This window comes from Carettochelys insculpta, chromosome 13, assembly GCF_033958435.1.
Source record: "Carettochelys insculpta isolate YL-2023 chromosome 13, ASM3395843v1, whole genome shotgun sequence".
Taxonomy (NCBI): domain Eukaryota; kingdom Metazoa; phylum Chordata; order Testudines; family Carettochelyidae; genus Carettochelys; species Carettochelys insculpta.
In genome coordinates this window covers 16,363,318-16,381,235 of record NC_134149.1, presented here as the reverse complement: position 1 = coordinate 16,381,235, position 17,918 = coordinate 16,363,318, and positions in this window count along the sequence as shown.

Below are 17,918 nucleotides of genomic sequence, written 5' to 3'. Positions count from 1 at the left end.
TGTATTTTAGAGCCATAGCTTTTCCTATTATTTTTCTCAACTCTAAACTGTACCATTGTTTGCATAAACCACAAGAAGGGCAGGAAACGTGTTATGGAGTCTCCAAATAGCCACAGCCACTAAAATAAGAAAAAATTCCATGGAAGTCCTGTTACAGTCAACATTGTTTTGTGTCCAGGTAGACATTCATTATTGTGTACACCCCTTACCTTGATAAAGCAACCCAAAATCTGTACCCCCTGCAGCATCTCAATGGATTTTTAAGCCATTTATCTATTTAATAACCATCCCTCCCTCCACAAGGACACTCCATTCAGATGACTCAAAAATATTCCAGTCTCTTGAGGTCTTCCATCACCTCTCTAGTTACTTGTTTGTAATGGTGTATCCCAGCTATGCTGGCTGTTGCTGTTGCCACCTGGGGGCAACAATCCTGCAGGCAAAGTTCAGGTGTCCCAGAATAGATATAGTTGGCAGTTTGGCAGAAAGAGTTTTTTGCCTCCTACTGTTCTCCTGACCAATCCAAATAGCTCCTGAAGCTTATCCTTAGGAAGCCATGATGTGCCCTCCCTTCTGTCCAGGACAATCCCCAGCTAGGTCAATGTAATGGAAGTGCCCTCTGCTTTTAACTTCTACTAAGGATACCCCAGCTCTCTAGCCAGGACCTGAAATGAGTCCACCAGATGAACATACTCATTTCATCTGGCTCATGCTGAAAAAAAAATCTAAATAATGTACTAGTTGGCATAGTCCCACTGCCCACACCTCTTCACAGCGCAACATTGAACATTTCAGATGCTGATAAATATATAGAACAGGGCATGGGCACAACCTTGTCAACTTAAAATTGTCCCTCGAAACAGAAAGCCTCAAAGTCCAGTGGATGTACCAGCAGCAGCTGAAAAGTAGACTGGTTGTCCCACTTAGCCATTAGTGTCCTCAGGCCACAAGTGTTAACCATATGAACTCCTTTCTCATTTGAGGAAAAGCATACAAAATGTGATGCCAGATCTCTCCATTCATTGCTTGGTCCTGCTGTGAGGGCAGAGGACCGGACTTGATGACCTTGTAAGTCCCTTCCAGTTCCAGTGTTCTATGGTTCTGTGTAATCTTCTCTCGAACAATATGCCCCATCCTACTTACGAACTCTAATTTTTTTGATGTCTCAAGTCTTATTCCCAACAAAGAGGATCCGAAATCCCAGTGCCCTCCACACGCCGAGATAGGCTTGCCCCACTTGACATGCAGTGCAATCATTCTGCGAGGTACTCACAAACCTTAATTCTGGAACTTTGGAAATGAGTGAGTTTTCTGCGTCATTACAATTCTAAATGAAGTACCTCTGTAAACGTAGCTGAACCTTTGAAATTCTGCAGCATCACAGTATAACATATATACACCCTATTTCATAGGAAGTCTTTACTTCAAAGTAATTGTATCACTTCTCTCTTTATTATTTTGATGGGAATAAAATCAAGATTACAACGTAACTGCTCTTTTTTGAGCCAGTAACCACAATGGAGTTTTGAAAGGTCAGCCTTTTTTTGAATTATTTGTAGACAAAGTAGTGTTATGGATTTTATTTTAAATGATCCAGATTGTCTCGTTCAGAAAGGGATGGACAAATTCAGTTCAAACTTTCACACAGAAAATCTGTTTTCTGAAACCAGGTTCAGTGCTTTCAGGAGAAAAATTGAATGCTTAAAAAGTTATGGACAGGAAATAATAAGGATAAGGAAAGGTGGATTGCAGTATTACCTTAAGTATGTGCAAATGTCTACAGTAGGAGACGTTCTCCACAGCATTTCGGAATTTATCAGAGAAAATCTGCTTGTGTATCATTAGCTGAAGAGGTAATGGTCAGTAAACAGGTATTTGCTGTCGTCATCTTTCCCACTGAGATATGGCAGATGGTATGTATGCAATGTAAGAGATAGAAACATGTAAATCAAATTAAAAACACAGCCACTTACCATATATATGTGTGTTGAGTATATCAATTTTGATCTATAGATTTAGATTCCATGGGGAATATGACAGATGCTTTGAGAGAAAGCAGCTTGGCTGGTTCTGAACTTGAGGTGACATTGAATCTGGTTGTGAGACATGCTACACTGCAATGCCAGAAAATGCCATCAGAACATGATGAACATCTGCCCAGAAGCAGTCTTCTGGAAGATTCTAACAAAATTTGGAAAACAGCTCAAGCAATAGAAGAAATTATACTTACTTTAGCTCTCAATACCCCCAGAGTGGGGTGTGGGCACAAAGTGAACAACAGGAACAAATAAAAGACAGAAAACATGCTTCCTGCTAAAGCACAGCAAGGCTTGCAGCTGCAACCTCCTCATGATTTAGATAATGAAAAACAAGCACAGCCATCTTTTGTTGAGTATCCGTTTATGCAGTTCTGCAAGTAGCTGGTGTTTTCTCTGATGGAGCAGATACATTTGTGGCTCAGATTTTAAATTTCAGAAGTTGTTCTGTTGTGCCATCCAACAAGAACTTTTGTGTCCATCATTGTTAGCCCAGCATTTACTCAAACTGAAAGTAAGAGAGAGAAAAGTTGTACCTTCCATGATCCTTCAGTAGCTGGTCAGTTAAAGGTAGGTTTTAAAACAACAGGGATTAAAACAACACCATTAGCAAAGAAGCCACCATTTGAACACACAGGAGTTCTGGCACCACAAAGAATGCAATAGTAAAATGAAATGACTGTGACATAAAATCTTCATTGTAAATTTGTTTAGTATATTCATTGGTGACCTTCTGCATCCATCCTATTCTCAGAATCTTTCTATAAAAACTTCTTTTGAATGCCAATATTCTTTCTGAATATTTCATTATCACCCTTGTCTCACATCCATACAACATGCTGCTGAATACACGTTTTCAAGACACTCAGCTTCATTCTTAAGCTAATTGCTTTGCTTTTCCAGATCTTATCCATCACCTTCAAACTCACTCTTGCTTTCACTATTCCAGTCATCATTTCCTTCTTACAGTCTAGATCATGCATTATGTTGCTCCCCAGATATGTGAACTTCTCTAAATTTTCTAGTTCATTACCATCAATGCTGATCTTCCTTCCTATTTCCTTTCTACAAATACCATTGTTTTTGTTTTATCGATGTCCATAATCAGTCTGTACCAAGTTACTTTCTGATCTATACTGTCAAATGCCTTTTGAAAATCAACAAAGCAAGTGTATACGCTCTTGTTGTTTTCGCTGAGCTTTTTTCCACTATCATTCTTAGTACCATACGTTAGATATTGGCACTTCTCTCTTTTCTGAACCCCACTTGCTCATCTGCTATATGTTCTTCTCTCTGAGATCTTAGTCTCCCAGTCAGTAGCATCATCAGCACCTTGCCTAGATGACTCATTAGGGCAATCATTCTGTAGTTCTTGCACTCCAATGTACTTCCTTTCTTGGGTATGGTTGAGAAACAGTTATAATACCAGGAGTCATTTTCCTGATGATAAAATACATGGGATACAAAGGAATCTCCAAAAGGTACACATGGTTTTGGAACAAGGTGTTCCTCCACATTACAGTTGTTGCTTATGGAAGGGCGGGTAATAGAAACTTGAGAACATTCATAATGGAGATTTGCTTGACGTTGCCATTCTTAGAGTGAGCAGATTTCTTGTTTTTAAAAGGACAGTTCCATATTTAAGTCCTCCGTGCCCCAAACCTGCAGGATCAACAGCAGTCCCTTAGCAGGGCCTTCACATCCTCTTCAGCCCACTCTGTCACCAGTGAGTGCAGGGCAGCTCCATTGCCTTGACACCCTCCCTTGCAGAGCTACCTCCGTGGCTGGTTCACTGAAGCCCTGCAGTCAGCTTCACTGCACCTTTGTGAATAGTGCAGTCTTAGAGTTTAACCCCTCTCTGTCTGCACTGTAGCTGGGAGACAAGAGGCAGCTGGTTTATGTTTGTGGTCAACTCTCCAAAGACACAGCCTGGGTCATCCCTTCCCCAACTCCTCGTCTGCAGCTGAACAGCTCCTGTTCCTTCTGTTTTGCACAGTGCTGAAAGGCTGCTGCTGGCCACATTCTGGTATGAACCCTGGCAGGAATCTGGGGAGCGGGAGCATGTGATCCCCTGTATTCCCCAGACAAGTTGTCCCAGGAAGATAGAGCGCCAGTTACCAGGAGAAGCAGGTCCCTCTTGAGGGGCCAGCCAGGCATGGAGGGTAAAGACTGCTCGCCAGGGCAGGGAGGGTGAGACAGTCACCCCCACAGTGTGATAGAGGTGTATAAATGGGTTCTAGGGGGCATGAGAGGACTGCACATCCCCCTTCCCATGTGAGCCCTAAGGTTAAAGATAAGAAAGTAATCGAACTACACAGTATTTCTTTTTAACAGGGCTTCAATCAACTTGTTAATTTGAACATTTGAATGATTAATTTCCATTGAAATCACTTGACTATAAGTAATTCTATCAGGTGTCCCATATTCAGCACAGGGAAATATGGTGAGCCTAGCCATAATTAATGTTTTGATGATAACATGTGAGCTTGATGTTGAGATGGTTGCATTAGATAAAATTTATCAGTATAACTCATCCCGGCTATACTAATCTATGAAGTATTTCTATAGAAATAGCTTTTTTATATGCATTACCATGGTGGAAGTGAGATTTGCTGGAAGGCAGACAACTGTAAATTGCCTGTGTAACTTTTCAGTTATGTATAAACAACAGGAAGTTCTGTGGCACCTTATAGATTAAAGCTGTGTCTATACTTGCATTCATCTTTTGAAAGAGGCATGAAAATGAGGGAAATTTACATATCTGGTGCCTCATTTGCATGGTCTCTTTTCAAAAGAGCTTCTTTTGAAAGAAGAAAAGCAGTGGAATAATATGCAAATAAGGCACCAGATAAGTAAACTTCCCTCATTTCCATGCCTCTTTCAAAAGATGAATGCATATTATTCCTTTCCAAAGAGCTTCTTTCGAAAGAAAAAAAAGCGTTGTAGACGGGCTTCTTTCAAAAATAAACCCCATCTTCGAAAGAGCCCTTCTTCGTGAAACAAAATAGGAAGAATGGTTCTTTTGAAGATGGGATTTATTTTCGAAAGAACCCCATCTACACTGCTTTTCTTCTTTCAAAAGAAGCTCTTTTGAAAGGAGAACATGCAAATGAGGCACCAGATATGTAAATCATTGTCTCATTTGCATGCCTCTTTCGAAAGAGGAATGCAACTGTAGACACAGCTTAACAGATTTATTGGACCATAAGCTTTCATGGGCAAAGAACCACTTTGTCAGATGCATCTGAAGAAGTGGGTCTATGTCCATGAAAGCTTATGGTCCAATAAATCTGTTAGTCTATCAGGTGCCTCAGGACTTCTCGTTGTTTTTGCAGATACAAACATAGCTACCCATTTGATACTCAGTTACATGTGTTTTTAATTATAGAAATAATATTTATTTTCTTTTTACCTCCGTTCTCCTCTTTAGACCTGTTTTACATTCACGTCTGCTCCTTTTCCCAGGATGTGATGTAGTAAAACTATCATGCTGTATCACATAATCAGTTAGAAAATTTGGTGTCATGAATGTTAGAGAGAGATTCAACTTGTATTCAAATTGAGAAAGCAGACCACTCAGAGGGAAACTGAATTTTGTACTAACTTCAGGCATCTACTTCAATATTTCTGCACAGGTTAACCAAATACTCTTAAAATAATTACAAGTGCTGTATATGATCAAATTTAGGTGAGATACAGTTGGAAAAGGAAGGCTTATATTCTTGAGCACTTCAGGTGAGCCAGTGGGAAGTATTGTTTAATGTTATACCCAAACAACCATGTTGAAATCAAGTAACTACTTCTGTGAAGTCATTGGGGTGGCATAGATTAAGTGAAGGCAAAATCTACTAGAGTAGGGGTGGACAATAAGTGGCCAGCAGGCCAGACTTGGTTCAACAGTGTTAGCCCCTGGCTGTTTGCAAGACACTTTATTTATCCATATGTCCATAGGTAAAGCCACTCACAGCTCCAGTTGGCTATGGTTTGCTGTCCCCAGACAATGGGAGCTGCAGGAAACAGCACAGACCGAGCCATCTCTTACTGCAGCTCCTATTGCATGGGAACAATGAACTGTAGCCAACAGGAACTGTGAGTGGCCATACATGCAGAAACACTGGTAAATAAAGCATGTGCTAGCCCATCAGGTACTAACCCTGGCAAACTGTGTCCAGCCTGAGAGCCGCTTATTTCCCACCCCTGTGCTAGACCCTACATTATGCGAGAGCTCAGTACAGTTAACTCCTGAAATGTTAGTGTACACAATACTATTTATAAATATCTGAATATTATTCCTATCATAACTATTCATGCATTATGATCAAAATTCAAATCTGATTCCCCCATCTTTAGAAACAGGCTTTTCAGATGTGTCAAATATGCTCCTTCAAATGAAAAAAATGGTTTGTCTGTGCTCAGTTTATTTGAAGTTTCACATCTAAAACTCCAGCAAACCCAACCCCACTTTAAACAGTGATATATTTTGAATTTTAATAGACTTTATTAGAGGCCTTTCAAATTAAAAACTGTCGGGAGAGATAAAAGGTGTGGGATTTGGATTCAAAGGGGCTTTGATTAGACACAAAGGTCAGCAATGGTGGCAAAAAGTCGATGCAGCTAAATTAAGCATAAATCTCTGTAAGAGAATATGCTAATCTTTCATGTAAAGTACTTGTCAGGCTGATGTTGGCTCATCTCCATCACAGTTAAACTATTTTCTGTGATGAAATTTTAACAAATGGTAATCCACATGTAATTTGCCTGTCAAGTGTGTGCAATTAGTTTTTACAAATATTAGATTTCAGCTGGTAAGGGAGCACATACTGTGTTCATGATGTATAGACTCTGTTTGGGACATTTTAGGTAAGTTTTCAGCTGCAGCATTTTTCTTTAATTTAAATGTGTTATTAAAGGCATTCCAAACGTCATTGGTAATTGTAAAACCCAGGCATAAAAATATAAATTACACTTTAATGAGGCGGCTACTTGATACGCTTAGCGTTATAATATCTGTTAATATTTCCAAAAGTGAAATTAAGATTCTGCACTGTTTGTGAGCAAACTCATTAAAGACATAAAAGGATGACAGGATGAAAAAGGATTTACATTTGTAGAATCTCCTGTAAAATTATGAGAAGTGACAGGCTCAATTTTTTTGGGTGCTGGAATCAAGGTTGCATGTCTAAATCATAGTGACAGTGTGGCTGGATGCTGCATAGCTGAAAACTAATGGGAAATTAATAGAGTGTAATACAGACCTATTGAATTCATTCTAACTTTGCAGTTTTGATATGTAAGTACAGAAGACATAATTTCAATCTTTGTTTAATGTCTGGGACAGCCAGCTTCACTAGTATCTAGGTATGGTCAGGATTAAAAATGTGATGAATAGTTCCACAGCACCTTCTTGACAGCTTTTCTGTTCAAATACAAATTTCTGTCACTGCCCAGAATGTTTGAAGGAACATTCAGAGATGAAATATCGTAGCTGCAACAACCCCAGTGTGAAGCTATTATGTTTTGAAAGGAAAAATAATTACAAACAGTACATCTCGTAGGCACATATCTGTATTAATAATGCATAGTAATAAATACACTGGAGTATACTAATGAAATGTTATTGAACATTAAAGTTTGGGAGCCATACGGTTATGAATCTGTCAAGGAAAAAGTGTCAATGCAGCTGTCTAATTTTGGATATATCTACCTATCTTAGGCAAATAAATATTTTGGAGCATTATGATATATTATGATTTATACTAGCTTCCATACCCTCTCTCCAGGATATTTTTTCAAAGCTAAGATTTTTGAAACATCCATCCATCTTTGTGTTTTCAACTCACCCTCAAAAGAAAATTTCCTTTCACCTAATAGAATCTCATCATTATCTCAAAAAACTTGAAATTGTTTCTGGTAAAAATGTATATTTTTTACTGGAATGCCCTGTGGAAGGAATATTGTGTTTCTCAGTACAGCAAAGTAGGTCAAAACTTCAGAGTCTGGCAGATGTGATTTCAGAGAACCCTACCTTGAGTTACTCATGAATAAAAATGAAGGGAGAAGGCTGATTAGTATAATGGAATGCTTGAAGTTGAAGACCTCTGTTGTAATATTCCCCTTTGTACTTGATCATTAAAGAGAAAGAGGAATATGTCTTATTTTATTATAATGTATTTCCATTCCATGGCAAAGAATCCAGCAGTTATACTTCAAGATAGTACCACATCGTACCTTAAGCCATTCCATTATGGATTCCTATCTCCTGTGTCCCATTGTGTGGTACAGTGACAATGGACCAAATGTTGGATGAAATATCAGTCATGGATGACATTTGATCTCATGTGCATGGTTTTTCTTACAGTCTATTATCACCATTAAAATATCAGCAATTATCCACTACCAACTCCCTTCATTATCTCACACAACTATGTGGTATCTCCTAATCTAAATAGAAACAAACACTAGAATTTCAAAACCATTTGATAATCACATTGGCTGTGTCTACACTAGCACCCCCCCTTCGAAAGGGGGATGATAATGAGGTGCTGAAATGAATATGCAGTGTTTCATTAGCATAATGGCAGTCACAGCATTTCAAAACTGCCACTTTCAATCGCGTGCAGCTCATCTACATGGTTCAAAATGACCTTGCACACTTCAAAATCCCCTTATTCCTACAGCCAAATAGGAATACGGAGATTTCAAAGTGTGCTGGGTCCTTTCGAAAAGGACCCAATGTAGACGAGCCGCACGCAATCAAAAGTGGCACTTTTGAAGTGCCACAGATGCCATTATGCTAATGAGGTGCTGTATATTCATTGCAGAGCCTCATTAGCGTGTCTCAAGGTATCTCATTAGCATCCCCTTTTCAAAAGAGGGGGGTGCTAGTGTAGACAGAGGCCATTCTGTGAGCATTTTTTTGTAATGGAAATGATGTTTAGGATAAGGATACAATTGGTTTACCTCCTCAATAGAAATGTCTACAAATGTAGTGAAAAATGTTTCGTGTTACAGTCTACCATATCTTTAAAAATAATGCTCGCAGACATTGGATTATTATAATACTAGCATATCTATCCCAAGAAATCGTATCAAAGACAAAATATCACCTGCAACCTGCCCCCCCCCAGAAATAAAGACTGAAAATTCAGCTGTAGCAAAGCCTCAGTCTTACTGAGATGTTTTTATTTCTAAAAATTGGTGTAAACATGGCAATGATGCGAAGAATCCCTGCATGTTTCCCCATCTTCTGAACCAATTCAGAGTAAAGAGACCATCTCATTTCACGGAACATTGATTGCATCCCTGCTGAAATAATATACTAGTTTTATTTGTTCTTGACTTAATCTGTCAACCTTGTGAAGCTCACTATTTCAATATTTGGGATCCTTCCCATTAAATTCAGTGATTGATAAATTTGCTTAGGATGGCTGGACAGCTAAACTACTTGAAGAGTTTATGCTAGTAGAAAGCATGAAGTTATTCATGTAAAGAGGAAGAAATAGCCCCCCTTCTGTGAGCAACAGCCATTCTCAAAGCTAGACTCATTTATGTGTCAGGAAAAATCTTCTTTAAATGACTTCCTTCTTAATAAAATGAGAGTGTCATGATTGTACCCTAAACATTCCTCAAATGTCTTCCCCACTGTTGTTGGATGGATGATTGGAATACAGAAAGAGAGGCACAAGAGAAGTTAGTTAGCTCTGAATAGCAGCTAAGCAGAAGCAAAGTCCCTTTCCTCACTGCCCAAATAATTTTTGGATTTTTCTGTGTGGTCTACATATTTCATTGGATTGATATACAAATGTGCCTTTCCACAGCTGTGGGTGCTTAAATTAAGATTTAAAATCTCATTCAAACATTTAAAAAGACAAATTCAATTTCAAATGAAGTAAGATGAACTATGAATCTGGTAATATTCTTTCCCCTTTTCCGCGGCAAAATTCAGCCAATTCCAAATCTCATTATTTCCCAAATAACTAGAAAAATTAAATAAGAATTGTAGTAGACCCTAACCAGCTGCAAACTTGGACTGTTTTGGAATGGTGGTGGGATAGGGATCGCATTCCAATTTGATGGTATATCTTGTAGCTAACGAGTAGCTTCTTCCTTCTAAACTGAGAAGTCTTCCTTGTGGCTGGCCATTTCTACACATGCCACTTTTCCCAACATTTTTTGGGAAGAAGGGGCCTCCGGAAGGAGGACTTCCTGCCAACTGGAAACCCTCTATTGACAGAAGTGTATACACTGTCCTGCTGTCAACAGTACTCTGTTGACAGATTGTGATGCCTCCAATTTTTGAGGGATAATACTGTCGAGGCAAATGCAGAGCTCTGTCGAGAATCTGTGGACAGAATGTTTTAAGTGTGTAGACGCTCCCTGAGTTATGTCAACAGAAGGCCCCTTCTGTCGACAAAACTCTCTAGTGTAGACCCAGCCTGTGTCTTGTTGCAATATGAGTGTAACCAACCAGGGGGAGAAAGGTGGTTGCTGAAATAGGCATGACGTTGGGCAAAGGATTGTTAAGTTCTGCATAAAAGACAGCAGAGAAATAAGATTAGGAGGTGAATACAAGTGGGACAATGAACTGCATCATGTTCTCCTGTGGGTGAGTAAAATTATAGCTAGTCAGTTAAGAAAGATGGGTGCAACCCTAGCCTAGTGAAATCAATGACAGTGTTTCCATTGACTTCTGCAAAGCCAGGATTTTACCTTGCATGTTCAGTCCTGATTTCTCTCTACCCTGAGGTCTGCAGCCAGACATATGGCATTCTGGGTGTGTTTTCCATATCATCAACCTCAGAAGACAAGGTCTTAGAATCCCTAATCAATTGTGAAAGCAGGACATTATAGTCAAGCAGGGAGTCTCGCAGTCACTCACACAATCTTCAGTCCTTGAACGTCCAGGAAAAAAGCAAAGTACCTTTTTATCTGTGTTTTTTGTTTGTTTGTTTGCTTTTTGTTTTTTGTTTTCTTTACTTTCGTATGAAGAAACACGTATGAATTAACTCTAGAGGGTAGGTTGGGTGACTAGAGAACAACAGTAAAATATCGGGGCACCATTGCCCCCCACTCGCACTCCAGACACTCTCTGCCTAGCTCCTGCTCCTGGCCATGCCCCAATTCCACTCCAGGCCCCATCCCTGACCACCACCATGTCCCTCCTCACCTGTCTCACTCACCAATGGCTTTCAGCATTCTTTCCTCAGTGTCCCACCTGCAGCTGTCGCCCTCACTCCCCTGCGTGCTGTGAGAACCCCTGCTTGTTGCTGTTAACTGCTCCCCTTCTCAAACCCTGTGCCCCCTTGGCTGCTTGCCACTGCCCTTCTTATCCCACCCACCCACCACTCATCTGAATATTGGAACAAATGGCATCCCAGTTGTCTATTAGTCAAGGTATAGAACCAAAGTTTTTAAATTATACATATTAGAATCATTCTGCTAGTCCCAGTCACCCTAATGCTAGATTATTGTAATAGCAAATTACTGTGTATCAGTTCTGACACTAAGATGTACAATGAGGCCCTTGCTGAAACAAAGACCTTGGGTGTGGTGCCCTTATGGTGTAAAGCAATTGTCTTCATTAGATTTTAAATTCAGCTATGTCTATGGAGTTATTTCAAAATAATGGCTGTTATTTCAAAATAACTTTGCGATCATCTACACTATGTACATGCTATTTTGAAATAAATTTGAAATGGTGGGAGCATTATTTTGAAATTGGTAAATCTCATTGCAGGAGAAATAGTACCTATTTCAAAATAAGCTATTTCAAACTAGGTCAAAATAGGCGCTGCTAAGATACAGAATAGCACTATTTAAAATAAACAATAATAGCATCTCGCAGCACTTTCGAAATAGACACTGTGTGTCTGGACATGCTATGTCAAAATAGCTGAGTGCTATTTGGAATACACTGTGGCCATGTCTACACTGCCCCTCCATTTTGGAAAGGGCATGTAAATGCAGTGGATCGAAGATGCTAATAAGGCACTGATATTCATATTCAGCCCCTAACTTGCATAATGGCAGCCACTTGTCATGTTGAAAGCGTTGCTTTCAAAATGCAAACTAGCTGTGTGGACAGGGTTCCTTCAAAAGGAAGCCCTAGTTTCTAAAGCACCGTTCTTCCTAATTTGCTTGTTTGCATTTCAAAAGCAACACTTTCGATGCAGCGAGTGGCCATCATTATGCAAATGAAGCACTGAATACGCATATCAGCACCTCATTAGCATTTTTGATCCACTGCATTTACATGCCCCTTCTGAAAGGGAGGTACAGTGTAGACACAGCCTTTGTGTGTAGCTGTGTTATTCAAAATAAGATATTTTGAAATAGCTGTTTCGAAATATCTTCTTTTGAAATAACTCTGTATTGTAGCCATAGCCTTCCTGCCCTGTATATCTTATTCTCCTGTGTAAGATATGGTGCCAAGGAAATATTGGGCAAACAAAAAGCATTTAGTTTTTGGATGAAATGAAATGTCCAATCTTTGTGCCAAAGAGAAGCTATTTTTTACAATAATTGAAATTAGCAGACCCAAATGTGGTCACACACACACACTCTCTCTCTCTCATATATATATCAGGATACAACTTTGCAGCTGTAATAATATGGAGATGCTAAAAATTGAACTTATGGCTCTGATATTTAGCTATGTGTCAACTTGACCTCTCAAAGGAAAATGACCTATTAAGTTGGTGACTCAATATGGTAGGATAGGTTCCTTTTTATCAAGGAAAATGGAGGGCTAGGCACATTTTCCCCTAGAAGATGATTTTTCGGCTTGGATAGGATCATTATCAGTATGTTACAGAATATATCTGCTGGGTCTACACAGCGCAGCTTTCCCGGCGGGTCCACGCTAATGAACAGCCTCAAAATTGCAAATGGCTGCTCATTAGCATGATCCGGTGGCTTATTAGCATAGCTGCACAAGAGCTCGGTCTCGGTGTCAGCAGAGGAGGTTGCCAGCAGTAAAGAGGCCAGCAAAAAGCCTCTCTGTCACCAGACCCTTATGTCCGAAAAATTTCAGGCATAAGGGTCTGGCAGCAGAGGGGCTTTTTGCCATCTGGGGCACGTTCACACAGCCTGTTTATTGATGGCACCCCCTTCTGCCAAGACTGAGCTCTCATGCAGCTATGCTAATGAGCCATGGGACCATGCTAATGAGCAGCCATTTGCAATTTTGAGGCTGCTCATTAGAATGGACCTGCCGGGAAAGCCATGCCATGTAGACCTAGCCATCTTGCAAAAGGTCTTGCATGGAATTATTTGACATGTGATCCTATTTTTAACCCTTGTCTTGCTTATCCTCTTCCCTCCCCTACTCATTTGCATGGCAGTCACTTGTGTTGTGTCTGGGACAGCTTTCCTCTTCCAATGCATTTGAAACCACCTAATACATTGTGTTTGCTATTGCAACATAAATAAAAATAAATTGGTACAATTACAGGTGGGATGTTACAGTTGCAAAACTGTGCCTGCCAGGTTGATGGCAGTTTTTAAATCATGCAGACTTCTTCCAACTCCCAGGCTGTGCTCAGAAATCATACAGTCAGATGCCAAGTCTTACCATTTGTTCGAGAAAGGACTGGGGTGTTGGAAGCCTTGCCTAGTGGTCACAGCTGATTTTAAGTCTGCCCACCAGGGATGGGCATCACCAGGCCAGAGTTAGAGGCAGGTTCCATAAATAAGAGTCAGGATCAGAGTCAGTCCAGGTTCAGAGACTGGAGATCAATGGTAGTACTGGCTTAGCATTGTGAGGCAGCAGTCATCAAAGTCAGGCTGGAGTCAGAAATCAGAGATGAGGCAAATTCTGGGATCAGAGCGGACCTAGGCTGTGCAGTTCCTGAGAGTATCCTGGGACAACTGTGGAGTTAAGTACGAGCCTTGGCCAATCAAAGGGCTACAGGATACTATCACTCTGGATGTCATTGGTGATATGTCTTGTGACACCGTTACTCCATGATTCTCCCTTGCTGTGCTTCTGTAGCGCCTTAAGAGCACTGTGGGAAAATCAGTTGCCCCAGGCTTTGCAGATGGGGTCCTTTCATATACCAGCAAAAAGGGTGACAAAGTCAAGACTGCATTGCAGTCATCAGCGCTGGGCTGGTTAGGCCTCAGCTGGAGTATTGTGTCTAGTTCTGGGTACCGCAGTTCAAGAAAGATGTGGAGAAATTAGAGAGGATCCAGAAAAGAGCAACAAGAATGATTAAAGGTCTAGAGAATGTGACCTATGAAGAAAGGTTGAAAGAACTGGGCTTGTTTAGTTTGGAAAAGAGAAGATTGAGGGGAGACATGATAGCAGTTTTCAAGTATCTAAAAGGGTGTCATGAGGAGGAGGGAGAAAAGTTGTGCTTCTTTGCCTCTGAGGATAAAACAAGAGGCAATGGACTTAAATTGCAGCAAGGGAGGTTTAGGTTGGACATTAGGAAAAAGTTCCAAACTGTCAGGGTGGTCAAACAGTGGAATAAATTGCCAAGGGAGGTTGTGAAATCTCCATCACTGGAGATATTTAAGAACAGGTTAGATAGATGTCTATCGGGGTGGTTTAGACAGTACTTCGTCCTGCCATGAGGGCAGGGGGCTGGACTCAATGGCCTCTCGAAGTCCCTTCCAGTCCTAGTATTCTAAGATTCTCTGAACACCTCCATTTAATGTACACCTTGCAAATCTCAGTTACAAGGCTGACTTGGTTTCTTGTACATTTGTGCATTTCCTCACAAGTGTACAAGCTGCACCTCTTTGGCAGCATGTACACATTGAGTAATATCCTTCCAGTCAGATGATAAATGCACTGGGAATTTGCAAGACATAAGGGCTTATAGAAAACCCTGTGTTCTTGAGCTTTATTATGAACTGACCTCTCTAATGAAATATAGCCCTTTTTTATTTTAGTGAGTGACCTAAAAATGTCAGGTTAGTGCTAGATGTTTTTAACTAGTCACAGATTCTGTAATACTTGGCTGAATTAGGCCAGGCCTGTAATAAAAAATGAAGTCTACCTAGTTGTGTCATTCGGGGCATGAAAAATCCACACCCCATGTCAACATATTTCAACTAATCTAAAACCTGGTGTAGCAGATACTAGGCCAATGGAACAATGTTTGTGTTAATTTGATTACTATGTCCCAGGTGGGGAATTAACTACAGTGATGGATAGAGTTGCCCATTGCTGTAACATGTCTCTACTGATGCACTAGAGTAGACAGTTGCAGTGCTGATGCTCTGCTGCTGTAGCACTTTAAATGTAAGCAGCATTAGATTGCATATTGAGGGGTTGGTTGTATATTTAAGTAGGACACCATTAGTGTATATATTAAAATATATAACTGTGTCTACCACTTTCTTCTCTTTGGACTGGAGGAAATGGAGTATACAGCAAGCTCTTTTCCAAGTGCTATTTCCTTAGCTATATATATATAGAAAATCCAAATTTACAGGATACATTTGTGGCTCAAGCTTAGGAAACCCCTTGAATCTCCCAAAAAGTTTTCAAAATTATACATGGGTGATTGACATCTAGAATGTGTTCACTCAATTGTTGATGTTTTAAAAACAACCCCAACACCATTTGCAGCCATTGAAAAGGCCGAAGTCTGGGAAAGAGTGTGTGCCATTTCTTCCAAGGGTACTTATGTAACATAAATTAACTTACACTAGTAGGGAAAAAGATCTCTCTAGTATACGAAAGCTGCTTACAGGTACAGGAATTTGGGTTATTGGACTATTAGAAAAAATACAGTGCTGTGGTGTCCCTGAATCTCTTCCCTAGACAGGCTGACAGGCACATTTGCTCTTCAGAAGCAATAAAGGTGGTGTAAAAATTTAGTTCCTCTTTTGCATTTCCAAGTAATTTTAGGGTGAATGAGGCCTTAATGCTTTGATACCAAGGCACTTCCAACTTAACCATTTCAGACTTCTTTCACATTTTTGGGTTCACATGTGTAACTTCTCCCTCCCTCCTTTCCCCAGCAATTCACCTATCATCTCAGGATCAGCTTCAAAAGAGAAAGCAAAAAGCTATTTTCCATAACTGAAAAGGACACAAAGCAAATGGCAAACTCCTTACAATGAATTCTGAGCAATAATAGTGAAAATTTCGTTTAATCTAGACATTTTATTTTAATTTTTCCCAGGTGGGGAAAAGAGGAACCAAAGACTTTTTTGACTGTATAGAAATAAGCCTGTCCACAGGCCCTTGAAAAGGTTTTAATGAGAAATATACTTTCTTCAAGTGAGCCCTATTAATCATGAAAGATTTGGGGGATAACTTTAAAAAAATATCTTGCTTTGGACAGGAGTTCAGCCAAGACTCACAAATCTGCTGTGGAAAAAATTAGAACTAATCAAGAATACAAAGCATAGAATATCACAATGAGTTTTTTCTAAGCTGCAGAAGATGAAGCTTGAGGAACCTCGTAGAGAACTGCTGAGATGAAAGCACAATATTAGAAAATGATGTACTTTGTAAATGGCTTTTTAATTCAGCATTTCAAGTTTTTTTAGGTATAATATTAATGATTTGGTAAAATGTTCGTAGCCTTTTCAGTCTTATCCCGGTAATGACAAGCTTCTTTTCTAATGTTTAGTGCCTGCTGTGCAAGTGGTACTTTTAACAAAATGCATTTGCTGCAGGCTTTTTGACATGGCATCACACTGAGATAAACACAATTAAGAGCCATTTACATTTCCTTCCTTCTGCACTTATTTATTAATGGCTTTTGAGATTTATTTTTCTTATTTTAAAATACTTGTGTAACAATTTGGGTGGCAACACAGAGCCGTTTGGGTTTAAGTGTTCAGTTATTGAAAAATACCTGTGATCATACACACAATGTTTGGGCTGACCACACACATGCTTGTATAATGCACACCTTTAAAAAAGGAGCACAATAGTGTGATGTTGAAGAAACTGAGGGCAGAGCAAGTGGAAAAGGGCATGATTAGCTAGCTAACTTTATACAGATATTTCAGTACAAATTTAAAATATGCAGTAAAGCCTAAAAAAAGTGTCTAAACTCTTCTAGATGTTGCATCAAAATAATGTCTATAAAAAGACCATTAGGATGTTACTGACTGTAACATCTGGGTCTCATTAAAATCAAATGAAAGGCCTTAGAAGAGTTGGATCATGTCCTTATGGTGTATTTTTGAATGGGGAGCAATGTGGAAGCAGGAAACACATGGTCCAAAAAGATGTAATGCTTGCTGCAGCCCCAAGGGACCATAGCTGCTCTACCACCACTTAGGAGTGTGTGTTGTCTATTTTCCCCCTTCAGCCCACCACCTCTGCTGGCTGATTGCGGTATCCTTTCATTACTTACTGTCCCTATGGGAGCAGCTGCCAAAGACTCTTACTGTGACCTCTCTGTTGATGAAATAAGAAAAAAATCTTGCGCTCATGCTCCCCCATGCTCTAAGTACCTTTACAAATGTCAGCTACACTCTCTGTTTTTCAGTTAATAAATTTGACTGGATAATGGAGTGATTCTGTAAAGAGGCAGATATTCGCCTGGTCAAGGTAGCAAAAATAATAAATATCCACCTGAATAACTAAAATGCTAGTATATTTATATATTCACACATCCTGGCTTTTTTACTGAGTAGGAGGATCCAGGCCCTCCCTCTTCACCAGGTTCCAGCCCAAGGCCCTGTAAACAGTGGAGTGGTCTACCAATAGCTTGCAGAGGATTCCTGTGAGCCCACCAAACTACCAGGGTGTAACTCCCTGTCTGTGGCTACTTCCTACCAGTTTTTCAGGTACGGTTCTCATCAGCTTGTCCCACCAGATGGAAGTGTGGCTTCTCCCACCATTCCCAACTGACTGGCTTCCTTGTCATGGTCTGTTGGTAGTTATTCCTCAGGAGCTCCAGCAGCGCC